Source organism: Dasypus novemcinctus, chromosome 18 (assembly GCF_030445035.2).
Source record: "Dasypus novemcinctus isolate mDasNov1 chromosome 18, mDasNov1.1.hap2, whole genome shotgun sequence".
Classification (NCBI taxonomy): Eukaryota; Metazoa; Chordata; class Mammalia; order Cingulata; family Dasypodidae; genus Dasypus; species Dasypus novemcinctus.
This window is the reverse complement of record NC_080690.1, coordinates 67204672-67218684: the sequence shown is the minus strand read 5'-3', so window position 1 is coordinate 67218684 and position 14013 is coordinate 67204672. Positions and strand designations below refer to the sequence as shown.

Below are 14013 nucleotides of genomic sequence, written 5' to 3'. Positions count from 1 at the left end.
TGACCATGTGTCCCTCGTTGCGTGGAAACTGTCCTGACGTGGCTGGCGATGTTGTGTCAATCTAACCTGTCTGTTACCACCTTTCCCTTTCACGGAAGAAGTGATCTTCGGCAGCCAAGGCTTCTCATCAAAAGGTGGTGGGAGCTCCAGGGGTGCTTCATTGCCCATCCCGGATCCACCAAAAGTAATTATTTGGTTGCTCATAATCAGAACATAGGTCAAGCTGATTGTTAGGGAGGCAGTCGTCCACAGAAAAGAGCTCAGTGTCAAAGTGGAAGGTTTTTCAATCTTTAAAAAAAAAATTATCCCTCACCCCCATTGTGTGCATTCGCTCTCTGCTCTCTGTGTCTTGTTCCTTGTGTGCTTGTCTTCTTTTCAGGAGGCACCGGGAACCAAACCCATGTGGGAGGGAGGCACCTAATAGCTTGAGCCCACTTCACTCTCCAAAGTGGGAGTTTTTAAAGTCCTATTCAAGAACTCACCAGACAAGGAAGTTTTCCTGATATACCAAAAGGGCAAACCCAGAAGGACTTCTGCCACCAGCCCAAACCAAAGGAACCAAAGTTCAAAATGCCCTTTGCGGGAAGCGGACTTGGCCCAGTAGTTAGGGCGTCCGCCTACCACATGGGAGGTCCACGGTTCAAACCCCAGCCCTCCCTGACCCATGTGGAGCTGGCCCACACGCAGTGCTGATGCGCGCAAGGAGTGCCGTGCCATGCAGGGGTGTTCCCCGCGTAGGGGAGCCCCACGCACAAGGAGTGCACCCCATAAGGAGAGCTGCCCAGCGTGAAAGAAAGTGCAGCCTGCCCAGGAATGGCGCCGCACACACAGAGAGCTGACACAGCAAGATGACGCAACAACAAGAAAAGAAACACAGATTCCCGTACCGCAGACAACAACAGAAGCAGACAAAGAAGACGCAGCAAATAGACACAGAGAACAGACAACCGGGGCAGGGAAGAAGGGGAGAAATAAATAAATAAATAAATAAATCTTTAAAAAAAAATGCCCTTTGCCAGGAGATGCCCAAAGAAAGGCCAGAGCCTCCACCAAAAGAGGGAGGTTTGGAGTCAAGAGGACTCACCCGCAGGAGCCCGGGGCCGACGGGGAGACGACAGAGCTCAAGGGGCCCCTCTGGTACCACACTCGAATCCAATGGTGACTCCGGGGTGGTTGGTGTTCGCCTCAGATCCCGTTTCTGATACCACTTAATGTCACCCAAGAAACAAACTAAGCTGCAAGGCCACAGAGGCATTTATTTCGGGTCTTAGAATTGTAATTTTGGGAGCACAGGTTCAGGTAGAAACCCAGTTGGTGTCCAGTCTTGGCATTTCTAGGCAAAGGATCTTCCTTCCTTCCTTTCTTTTTTTTTTTTTAGGAGGTACTGGGGATTGAACCCAGGAATCTGTATATGAGAAGCAGGCGCTCAACCACTGAGCTATACCTACTCCCGAAGGCAGTGTTCTCGAAGAAAAAGAGTAGATGAGCTGTACTCGGTGGGTCTTTGGGGTCCTCCACTGTCCTGCAAGGGAGATAACTAACTGAGGTCTTTATCCTGTGGTTCGTCCTTTGGTGTCCGGAAGTCCTTGGGGTTTTGGGGAGCACTGTGGCTGGGGCTTGGCATGCTCTGGCAGTTTGCGATACTGGCTCTTTGCCTAAGTGTCATCTCCAGAATCACTCCCGCCTCCGGGTAAATCTCTTAGCCACAGTAACTCCATTTTGTTTTATTTTTTACGGAAGTAAAACCTGTTCCGTGGTATCAGTGTAGCGGCTACTGGTCTCACACGTGCTGCCGCAGCCGCAGAGCAGGGACGCGCTTCTCCAGGGCAGGCCTGGGCTGTCCCTCCGGGTCCTGGTCACAGCTGTCCTGTCGCAGGCAGCAGGCGTCAGGCCTGCGCGGGATGTGCCGGGAGAGAAAGGGCATCCCCCGAGCAGGCGTCCAGGGCGCGCGTGCCCTCGGCCCCGGCCCGGCCCCTCCCCACACAGCCTGCACACCTGGCCTTCTCCCCGCACCTGCAGCCCCCCACCTCCCTGCCTTTCCCTGGGCAGGTGGGACCCGCACCCTACTGCGGAGGCCCGGGCTGAGTGACCGCGCGGGGTCCAGTCCACACGGCCTCAGGGACCGGCGCCGGGGCCCCTGCCCGTGCCTCCCGCATCGGGGAAGAGGGCGGGAGAGTCCAGCCGACGGGGTGACGCTGCTCTGGCTTCCCGAGAGCCCCTGAGCCTGGGCTGCTCGAGGGAAGACGCGGAGTCCCCACGGCCAAGGACATAGCGGCCCAGGGGGCCTGAGCCTCGTCCTCCCTGACTTGAGGTCCCCGAGGGGCTGACCCGGTCCCGGCAGGGGCGGCCCAGGGGGCAGGCGGGAGGGGACCGAGGACAGGAGTTCGGGGATTTTTCATGGGGCTCCTGGGACCTGCGGACCCTGCACGAGCCCCTCCCCAGGAATTCAACGAGGAGAAATCTCACCCCAAAAAACCACGCAGGGAACAGCAACAGGCCTCCCAAAGGGGCCCGGGCGAGTTCTGGAGCACGGGAAGCCCGGGGGGGGGGGGGGGGTCTGCCCTGGTCCTCCTTCTGCAGCAGCGCAGACCCCTCCCCTGCCCGGCTGTGTCCAGTCCCGACCTCAGCGCCCTTTTCGGCAGAACCTCGCGGGCTCCTGCCCACTGCCAGCCTCCCCGGAACACCTGGAGGGAGGACATGAGGTGAGCCTACCTGGGGAGACGTGCCGGGGCAGCTTGAGTCGGCGGCATTTAGGAAACCTGGCGCTGCGCCCGGGCCTGAGCTTCTCCGTTCCTATATCACTTAATGCCGGCGGCCATCCTGTGGAAAATAGATACTACACCCCCACGTGGCTCACGTACACGAAAGAAAGTTTTGTTGACAAAATGTTCTCATCTTGTCCTTTTCAACTTACACAGAATTTTCGTCACGTGGAGCAGATCGATGGTGTGACGACCTTAGAGAACGTGGTCATCCGCGGATGGACGCCCAGGAGGGGAGGCGGGCAGGGCAGGGGCGGCGAGGGGCTGCTGGTGCCGCTGCCACCCCTCCCCCCTGCCGTAAGCTCACAGGGGGCTCTGGGCGACTCGGGGTGTTTCTCCCACACCCAGGCCCGCCCCTCCTCGGCCCTCCTCGCAGACATGGATACAGGGGACTCCCAGAGTCATGAACTGAACTCCATGGTCCTACAAGGGCCCTCCCTGGCCGCCCTTGCTGTCGCCTGTGGCCCTCTCGGCTCAGCCTCCCTGAAAACGTCACCCTGCTCGTGCGTCATTCAGCGTGAGCTGAGCTGTGCCCCCTCCCCAGGCCTGCTCTGGTCCCAGGCTCATTCCCAAGCCCGGCTCACTAGGCCATCGTTGCCCGTGATGGGTCGTGTCCCACCCTGGACTGTGCACTCCTGAGCCCGCGGCCCGCATCTCTGTCACCACTGTGTCCCCAGCATCTGCTCAGGGCAGCAGCGGAGCTGGGGGGTCTGTGCGGTGACTCAAGAGTGGGCAGGCAAGTGGAGGTGCTTGCAAGGTGCGTCTGACTCGGGTGCCCTTGACCAGGGATGGTCTGAGCAATGGCCTTGGCCGAGGCTTCCCAGGCCTCCCGGGCAAATCCTGCACGGCCTGTGGGGTGGACGCTCGGGGAGGCCTCGGGCCACTCACCCCAGTCCACATCTGTCCCCCAACTCCCACACATGGGGCCCAGCCGTGACCCCAGGTGCCGGCCTGTGGGGAACGCAAGATGCCAACAGCTTGAGCGCCGAGCCAGGAGCCAGCAGGGATGGGCAGAGCCAGGAGCCAGCAGGGATGGGCTGAGCCAGGAACCGGCGGGGATAGGCTTAGCCAGGAGTCGGCAGGGATGGGCTGAGCCAGAAGCCGGCAGGAATGGGTCGAGCACAGCCCAAGGGCAGCTGAAATAGACGCTCGCGTCACCCTTGGCCTCCCCTTCCTGCCCTGGGCTCCCGGGGCTGGACGTGAGCCATGAGGGAAAGTGAGTCCCCAAAGGACAGAAGGGCCGCCGGCGCCTTCTCCCTCCACCCACGTCCCTGCCCTGTCCCTGCTCCCCCAGCCCCACCCAGCCTCCGGGGCTCCCGTCACCAGGCGCTCAGCCCAGGCTTTGGGCTGTCCTGAGCTTGGCAGGACTGGAGTTTGGGGAGGGGGTGACCACTGGAGGGCAGAGGAGAGGGGGCTGCCGCCTGACCCCGAGGCAGGACGCCGGGGTGGGCACGGCCCACACTTCCCCGCCAGCCTGCCTGGCCTCCAGGGCCCTCACGCAGCCGGGACCCCTGCCTCGTCACTCAGACTCTGCGCCGCGGGAAGGGCTGGTCCCCTTGTGAAGGGGGGAAGTATCCGTTACCCCTTGCTGCCGCCGAGAGCATCCCCACCTCGGGCTTAAACCACCTTTCACTCCCGTGGCCGGGGATGGAGGGGAGACGGCCCCGCAGAGGGTTTGCGCCTGGGAGTGAGGGCGAGCGACCCGCTGAGGACCCGCAGCCAGGCTGGGGCTGGAGCCGCGCGCGGGGAGGGCGCAGGACAGGGAGGCCTCCCCGGGCATCTGCGCCAGGAGGGAGTCCCGAGCAGAGGCCGGGCAGCGGCACCGCGGACGCGCCCTCTGGGGACTCGCTGTCCTGAGCCGCCGCGCTCATCCCGCGCCTCGGGCGCCGCAGGGGCCCTAAGGATTCTCCACTTCCCACGGGGGCACCTCCTGGGCCCTCAGGAACCAGGTCCCCTAAGCCGGCATGCGGCGCCCCTCTCTGCTCCCGCTGCCTGGAAAGCCCCCGAGGCCCCTCTCCGGTCCTGCAGAGCCCCCCTGCCCACGCAGGTCTCCCCCGAGCAGGGGCCCCCAGGGGGTTGCTGGGGGCCTGTCAGCGGCTCACGGGCTCGGAAGACACTCAGCTTCCCCCGCCCCCCCCCGGGCGGAAACACGGAGCCCCGCCCAGGGCTCAGCCCTTGGCTCCTGAGTTTCCGGGGCTTCCCTGTGTGTGATGGGGGGACTCTCGGAGAAAACGAGGGCTGGCTGCAGAGGAGCTCGGTGACCCCGCAGATTGTCTTCAGCTAAGGAGGAAACGATAGGACACCCGCAGCGCCCACCTGGTCAAGGCTGTGCGTTGCTGAGGAGTCCCTGTGTACGGTGGGGTGACGCTCGCCCATATCTGGGGGTTTAAAGAAACGAACAGCTGTTGGAAAACCTCAATGTACCGTATTTCCCGTAGGTGACGCGCTTGGCGGACGCAGCTCCCACCTGAGGTTGATCTTGGGCTGGGAAGAGGGTGCAGCCTCGCTCCCCGCAGTTCCGCTTCAACCGCCAGAGGGCGCGCCGCCTCTTTGTCCTCGTGCGCCCCAGATGGCTTTCTCCCCAACGGGTGAGACCCCGCGCGGCCCAGGGGTCCTGTCTGCGATTCTCCTGGGTGCGTGGATTGCTCCTAACAACTGTAAGAGCAACCTGATGAAACTACGAGCCCAGAGATACTGAGCTTTATGCTGGTGCCAGGCTGTGTCAAGGCTGTACATGCTTCATTTCAACCAGCCGAGAACAAGGAGGAAACTGAGGCCAAGAGAAACGAGGGTATACCCGAGGCCGCACAGCCTGTCGGCGCCGCAGGTCTGCGGGACCCTGTAGGCACAATCAGGCAGAAGGAAGCGAGAGAGGTTGTTCCAGGCCAAGGCGTGGCGAAGGGAAGAGGCAGTGGAGCTCGGTACTCTTTATAGGTTTTGACCAAATGCATAATGGCCTGTATCTGTCATCGCAAGGTCATGTAGAACAATTCTAGTGCCCCCAAAATGCCCTGTGTTCCACCTGCTGTTCCCTGCTCCTGCCCTTGGAACCTTTGGTAACTACTAAGTTTCAAGTTCTGAAGAATAAGGGTCATAGTTACATGCATTAATATTGAGGGCCTGGCATACTGACCTGTTTTCTTTTCTTAGGCACTGCCTATGTTCTCAAGATGTTCTTGCCCTTCTATTTGAGATGGTAGCAGGACACCCCAGGATGGAGTTTAGTATTTTGTTTCTTGTGCGTGTCTCCATCCAGCACGCTATGACAAGATGAACACATTCATATGCCACAGAAGCATGTCCCAGGGGCACCCTTTCCCACACAGCCCCCACCCCTGACCCCCTGCACCAGTAACCCTTTCCTGCCATCTTTGCCAAAAGAACATTCCCATCCTTATACTTTTTTTTTTTTTTTAAAGATTTATTTATTTATTTAATTTCCCCCCCTCCCCTGGTTGTCTGTTCTTGGTGTCTATTTGCTGCGTCTTGTTTCTTTGTCCGCTTCTGTTGTCGTCAGCGGCACGGGAAGTGTGGGCGGCGCCTTTCCTGGGCAGGCTGCTCTTTCTTTTCGAGCTGGGCGTCTTTCCTCACGGGCGCACTCCTTGCGCGTGGGGGGACGCCCTTGCGTGGCAAGGCACTCCTTGCACGCATCAGCGCTGCGCATGGCCAGCTCCACACGGGTCAAGGAGGCCCGGGGTTTGAACCGCGGACCTCCCATATGGTAGACGGACGCCCTAAACACTGGGCCAAAGTCCGTTTCCCGGCCCATCCTTATACTTTTAACCACAGATCTACAAATCCCCAGAGTTCACCTGCTCCTTCCTCCAGCCCTGCCCCCCAGTCCATGGCTAGTCCAACAACCCCCCCACCATCAAATTCCAGCGTCGCTGACCCCACTCACATCCCTGCACCACTGTCATCTCCATCCACTGCCCAACCACCTGCTTCCACCTTATCATAGATTCTGCCCATATTGAGCATCGGCTCACACCCTCCACCCCCTCTCTGTCTCCTGATAACCTGTCTTCTAGACTCTAGCTCTGTGAATCTGCTCAATTTGCTTAGGTCTTATCAGTGAGGTCCTGTAATATTTGTCCTTTAGTGACTGGCTTACTTCACTCAACACAAGGTCTTCAAGATTCATCCACGTTTTCCTGTGCGTCAAAACTCCATTCCTTCTTACAACTGAGTAATATTTCCTTGGACGTATATACCACAATTTGCTTATCCATTCATCTGTTGATGGACACTTGGGTTGCTTCCAACTTCTGATAACAGTGAATAATGCCGCCATGAACATTGGCGTGCATGTATCTGCTGGTGTGCCTGCTTTCAGTTCTTCTGGCTATATACCAAGCAGTGGGATTGGTGGATCATATGGCAGCTCTATAGTTAGTTTTCTGAGAAACAGCCAAAATGTCCTCCACAATGGCTGCACCATTCTTCATTCCCACCAGCAGTGGATGAGGGTTCCCTTTCCTCCACATCCTCTCCAACACTTGTAGTTCTCTACTTTTTTAATTTTTTAATTTTTAGGAGATACCGGAGATTAAACCTGGGACCTTGTACAGGAGAAGCAGGTGCTGGACCACTTGAGCTACAGCCCCTCCTTTGTTTTTTTAATAGCCCCCAGTCCAATACGTGTGAGATGATATCTCATTGTAGTTTTTTTTAAAAAATTTCTCTCCCCTCTCTGCCCGCCCTGCCAACTCTGCCCACCCCGCCCCAGTTGTCTGTTCTCTGTGTCTATTTGCTGCATGTTCTTCTTTGTCTGCTTCTGTTGTTGTCAGCGGCTCGGGAATCTGTGTTTCTTTTTGTTGAATCATCTTACTGTGTCAGCTCTATGTGTGCGGTGCCATTCCTGGGCAGGCTGAACTTTTCTTTCGCGCTGGGCTGCTCTCCTTACGAGGCACACTCCTCGCGCGTGGGGGTTCCCTATGAGGGGGACAACCCTGCATGGCATGGCACTCCTTGCGCGCATCAGCACTGCGCGTGGGCCAGCTCCACATGGGTCAAGGAGACCCAGGGTTTGAACCACGGACCTCCCATGTGGTAGACGGACGCCCTAACCACTGGGCCAAATCCACTTTCCTCATAGTTTTGACTTGTATTTCCCTAATTGCTAGTGATATTGAGCATCTTTTCATGAGTTTTTTTAGTCACTTGTATTTCCTCTTTGGAGAAGTGTCTATTCAAACCCATTGCCCGTTTTTTAAATGGGTTGTTTGTCTTTTTAATTTTGAGATGTAGGATTTCTTAATATATACTGGACATTAGGCCCTTATTGGATAGATGATTACCAAATATTTTCTCCCATTGAGAAGGCTGCCTTTTCACTTTCCTGATGACCTCCTTTGAAGCACAGAAGTTATTAATTTTGAGGAGGTCTCGTGTATCTATTTTTTCTTTCATTGCTCTTGCTTGGGGTGTAAAGTTTATGAAGCCATTTCCTATGTAACACTCAAGATCTCGTAGATGCTTCCCTACATCATCTTCTATTTAGCTCTTCTTTGATTTCCTTTAACAATGTTGAGTAGTTTTCTGTGTACAAGCCCTTTACATATTTAGTTAAGTTGATTCCTAGATATTCAGTGCTCTTAGTTGCTATCGTAAATGGGTTTTTTTCTTGATTTCCTCCTCAGATTGCTCATTTTTGATGTACAGAAATGCGACTGATTTTTGCTTGTTGATCTTATATCCTGCCACTTTAATGAACTCATTTATCAGTTCTAGAAGCTTTGTTGTAAATTTTTCAGGATTTTTTACATATAGGATCATGTCATCTGTAAATAGTGAAATCTTTCCTTCCTTCTTTCCAATTTGGATGCCTTTCCTTTCTTTTTCATGCTTAAATGCTCAGGCAAGTTCTTTGAACACATGGTTAAATAGGAGCAGTGACAGTGGGCATCCTTGTTTTGTTCCAGATCTTAGAGGGAAAGCCTTTAGCGTTTCACTATTGAATATAATGCTAGTTGTGGGGTTTTCATATATACTCTTTATCATATTGAGGAGCTTTTCTTCTATTCCTATCTTTTGGAGTGTTGTTTACAAAAATGGATACTGTAGAGAAGCGGATTTGGCCCAATGGATAGGGCATCTGCTTACCACATGGGAAGTCTGTGGTTCAAACCCCCGGCCTCCTTGCCCCGTGTGGAGCAGGCCCACGCGCAGTGCTGATGCGCGCAAGGAGTGCCGTGCCACACAGGGGGTCCCCCGCATAGGGGATCCCCATGTGCAAGGAGTGTGCCCCGTAAGGAGAACCACCCAGTGCAAAAGGAAGTGCAACCTGCCCAAGAATGGCACTGCACACACGGAGAACTGACACAATAAGATGACGCAACAAAAGAAACACAGATTCCCAGTGCCGCTGATACAGATAGAAGGGGTCACAGAAGAACACACAGCAAAGGGACACAGAGAGCAGACAACTGGGGGGACGGGGTGGGGGGGGCAGAGGAAGGGGAGAGAAATAAATAAAAAATAAATTTAAAATAAAAGGGTGGTGTATTTTGTCAAATGCTTTTTCTGTATCTATAGAGATGATCATATGATTTTTTTTTCTTCTGGATCTGTTAATGCGGTGTATTACGTTGCTTTTATGTTGAACCATACTTGTATATCAGGGACAAAACCCTCGTGCTTTTTCTCTAGATCAGGGAGTAAGGCTGTCGCCACGCAGGTCCCACTCCAGGCTGATGGTGAGGCTCTAGAGGCGTTTTTCCCACACAAGAAGAAACAGCCTGTGTCCACCAGACTGAGAATTAGTGTTACCTTTAACCCAGCAGTTTGGTTCATGCCTTACTCTACCTCCAGCTAGTGAAGTTACCTGAATCGTTACGGGCAAAGTCTAAAACACTGTGGGATCTGGTGGAGTATGAAAAATGGACATTGCAGTGTCATTGCCATAATAGGTTGTGGGGATGGTTATGATGGAGTGAAGGGCAGTTAGGAACTTGCGTACAAATGATGCCTGAGAATCGGTCTAGAGGGACAGTATGATCATCAGATGTATAGACAAGGATGACACTGGTGTTCCAATACCCTGAAACACAACAGTAGAAGAGGCTGTTGTGCTTAAGTTGAAGTAATAAGTGTCAAATTCATCTTTGACAGAGTCATGCCTGATGACTGTGTCATTGTAGAAAGGATGCCATTTGACTTCCTCTGGATCACACCAAAGGGTTTGATTGCAGACGTTGGCTGCGATATTGCCTAGATAAGTTCATGTGCCATTATCAAAGAGAGAATTTATGCAAAGAGAGAAATTCATTCCAGTCTGGGCAATTGATGCCATGGGGGCCCCTTTCTCAAGAGTAAGATATGTCCAGTGGGATGACTGTTTCTGATATTTATCTACTGAGTGTCCATCCCTTTTGTCCCATTCTTGGTCTATTCATAATACCCCTTCTGTGTTTATCCAGGTTTGAATGTCTATGGGAGCGGCCAGTAACCGGGGCCCTTCTGTGGAGCCTACATTAGTGCAGACCCACCATTTGATATTTAGCTTGCCTAGGCCAGCTATTCTTTGTCGGCTGAGAAAAAAAGGACGGCGAATCGCAAGTGTCCAGTAAGAGAGGGTAAGGGTGAGAAGGAGGAGATTAGAAGGAGCAGGTTCACTGCGGGAGGGACAGAGATGGGCCGGGGTCCAAAGAAGGGGGAGAGAGGAGTGAAAATGTGAATACAAGAGCCAATAGGATAATAATGACGATTAGGGCAAGTGTTATCGAGTTCATTCAATCTGATGAAACTCAGGCCCTGCTTCCTGGGTTAGTGACCGCATCAGATTCCATCTACTTCTGGGTGACATAAGCCTGAGATCACCAGTAAGTATTAATTATACAGGCCTGGTCCTGGGTCTTGGGTCCGCTGTGTACACAGATGCAGTCTACTTCTGGTCCCTGGTCATCTTGCGCTTCAGTAGGAATGGCTTTCCAGGCAGGGCTGGGAGCTTTCTTTCAATGAGAAATATTGATGGAAGAATCAATGCCTTCTAACTTAGCTGCCCATGGGTTACTTAAGAGTACCTAATAGTGTCCCTTCCAGTGAGGTTGGAGTGCATCGTTATGGAGGTGTTTTTCCAATATACGAAATCGCCGGGCTGAAGATTGTGATTTTGGATATCTTCATATCCCAGGAGCATGCTGTAAAAGGATTGTGCTACTAGAGTTTCATTTTCCTTTACGATTTTGATCAGTTCCTAACAATACGCAGGGCTCGTGTATTTCAGAGTTATTTTCATATGTCTCTTTATTATAATTTCAAATGGGGATGACTTATCTTTTCCAAAAGGAGTGAACCTTAGATCTAATAAGATTATAGGTAAACTTTTGGCCATGGTAGATCGAGGGATTCCACAAATGTAGCTAATTGAATTTTTTTAAGATTTTATTTATTTCTCCTTCCCCGCCCCCCCACTTGTCTGCTCTGTGTCCATTCGCTGTGTGTTCTCCTGTGTCCACTTCTATTCTTGTCAGCGGCACCCAGAATCTGTGTCTCACTTTGTTGTGTCATCTTGCTGTGTCAGCTCTTTGTGTGTGCAGCCCCATTCCTGGGCAGCCTGCACTTTTTTCTCACTGGGCGGCTTTCCTTATGGGGTGCAATCCTTGCGCTTGGGGTTCCCTACGTGGGGGACACACCTGTGTGCCATGGCACTCCTTGGGCACCTCAGCACTGCCCATGGGCCAGCTCATCACACGGGTCAGGAGGCCCTGGGTTTGAACCCTGGACCTCCCATGTGGTAGGAGGGCGCCCTATCCATTGGGCCAAATCCGCTTCCCTAGTTGAGGTTTAATTACACCATTTATTCTTTCTATTCTGCCTGAGGATTGGGGGTGATAAGCACAATGAATATGTTGCAAAATAGGCCATATCGTGCATATTGTTTTCATAATTTGGCCTGTAAATTCTCAGGCATTGAGAAGTTCTGTGGGAACGCTCTCATTTGGAATTATTTTTTCTAATAATACCTTTGATGGTAGCCACAGTGGCAAGTCTACAGGGAAAGGCTTCAGCCCAACCACGTACATACAAATCTTCATTAAAACATGTTTATAGGGAGGGGCTGTGGCTCACGCAGTTGAGCGCCCACCTCCCACATGGGAGGTCCCGGGTTCTGTGTCCCGTGCCCCCTAAAGAAAAAAAACAAAACAAAGACAGTCAACAAGCACAGACAATGAGCAAACAGACGAGGGAGCCACCTCAGGGGGAAAAAAACGTATTTATAGCCTTGGTATTGGGGTAATTGAGTCAAGTCCAACTGCCAAACTACAAAATGTCCTGTATGAAAAGGAAAACGTCTTTGTGAGCTACGGGAAAAATTTACCTACTGTGATATATTTTCACAGCTATTTTAGGGGAGAGTTTCCAGAAATAGTGCTTTTACCATATTATCAGTGTTCCAGTGAGTCCTATTATGAACAATTTCCAAAACTGTTTCCTGCAGGCAATTCAGGAAGCCTGGTTTAACATTAGGACAAAACCGTGACTTACTTGCAGGTTCATAAAGTCAGGCGCCTTTTCTCATTTTTCCATCTTGTGGGGAGGAGCATTTTGTTGAGTACCAAGGAATAATTTTTTTTATGTTTCCAATAGAGTTATTTGGTTCAACAGTCATCAAAGTAACAGGAATAGGATAAGAATTTGTCATTGCACTTTTTGAAGCTTATCTGCCACGAGGTTGCCAGTGCTTTCCTCTGTTTTTGCTGGAAAATAACGGTGAAAGATTAATTATAGCCCAAATTGGTAACAGTATAGCACTTAGCAACCCGGGAGTCTAAGATGTTTTTAAAAAATTTTCCTCCATTGGAAGTTAAAAAACTTTCTTTGTTTCCGTAATATTCCCACATTGACCAGCCCCAAAGGCAAACTGACTCTCAAGGTAGAGTTCAGGGGTTCTTAACCTTGCTTTTTCCAGACTCCTTTGCCAGTTAGGGGAAAACGATGGACCCCTTCCTAAGTCCACACTGTCCTGTGTCTTAGTTAATAAATATGTCACACCCGCACCAGCGACTGAATCAAAATTCAGTTCAAGCTCACGGACCCCTCATTAAGAATGCCTGGATCTAGGTCAGTCACCAGGGAAGTGAGGATGGTCACCCACCCCACCAGGGCACCGAGAGTCTACAGCTGCCAGCAGAATCCCACCCATCAGCCATGTGGGATCTAAGCCCCCTCTCGATTTAGAGGTGGAGTGGACATTGCCATCCCAGGGTCCTCGGGATAGAGGAATAAAATGTGGATTAGTGTGGACTTACTGGTATTCTTCTATAGAATTATTATGACTCTAGCAAGGGAAGAGACTGTATCATTGATGTGGAGACAGTGGCCACCGGAGTTGCTGAGGGCAGGGAGAGGGAAGAAGTGTGATATGGGGGCATTTTTGGGAGTTGGACTTGTCCTGAATGATATTGCAGGGACAGATGCAGGACATTATATATCCTGCCATAACCCACCGAATGGACTGGGAGAGAGTGTAAACTACAATGTAAACTATAATCCATGTGGTGCAGCAGTGCTCCAAAATGTATTTATCATATGCAATGAATATGCCACAGTGATGAAAGAGGTTGTTGATATGGGAGGAGTGGGGCGGTGAGGGTGGGAAGTGGGGGTGTATGGGAACCTCTTATATTTTTTAATGTAACATTTTGTGTGATCTATGTATCTTTAAAAAAAAAGAAAAAAAAGAATCCCTGGATTTACTTATCTCTTTCTGCAAGTATACACGTTCTTCATCCACTAAAAGAGGGTGATGTTTAAATTTTATTTCTTTGACTGAAAGGACAGGAATATGTCTGGGGCTGTAAGAAACAAAGATTCATTTAGTTTTCACATAAAGGAAGAAAATATTGATTAATGTAACCTGGCAGCCTACCGCCTCAGTGTCTCACTCCCGGGTTAAACAGCAACAAAGGAAACCAGCTTAAGCCAGTCCTACAGGCAGTAAAAAAGATGCCCAAGAAAGAGCTAAGTCAATACCAATTCAGGGGAAGGGGACTTGGCCAGTGGTTAGGGCGTCCGTCTACCACATGGGAGGTCCGCGGTTCAAACCCCGGGCCTCCTTGACCCGTGTGGAGCTGGCCCATGCGCAGTGCTGATGCGCGCAAGGAGTGCCCTGCCACGCAGGGGTGTCCCCCGCGTAGGGGAGCCCCATGCACTCCCAAGGAGTGCACCCGTGAGGAGAGCCGCCCAGCGCGAAAGAGCAGCCTGCCCAGGAATGGCGCCGCCCACACTTCCCGTGCCTCTGACTACA

The 14013-nt window shown here is 52.3% G+C and overlaps 1 long non-coding RNA gene across 2 annotated transcripts; it reads right to left on the bottom strand.

The window, feature by feature from the left end:
• Nucleotides 1–1236: 1236 nt before the first annotated feature.
• On the bottom strand, nt 1237–5307 carry LOC131274168 (uncharacterized). 2 transcript variants are annotated; one of them, XR_011646382.1, is made up of 5 exons: nt 5230–5307; nt 5079–5140; nt 2713–3898; nt 1747–1867; nt 1237–1522 (listed from the first exon to the last, which is right to left on the bottom strand). It is a non-coding gene; the product is annotated as an uncharacterized lncRNA (long non-coding RNA). The 2 variants fall into 2 exon arrangements; XR_011646381.1 differs by having other exon boundaries at nt 1747–1862.
• Nucleotides 5308–14013: the final 8706 nt, after the last annotated feature.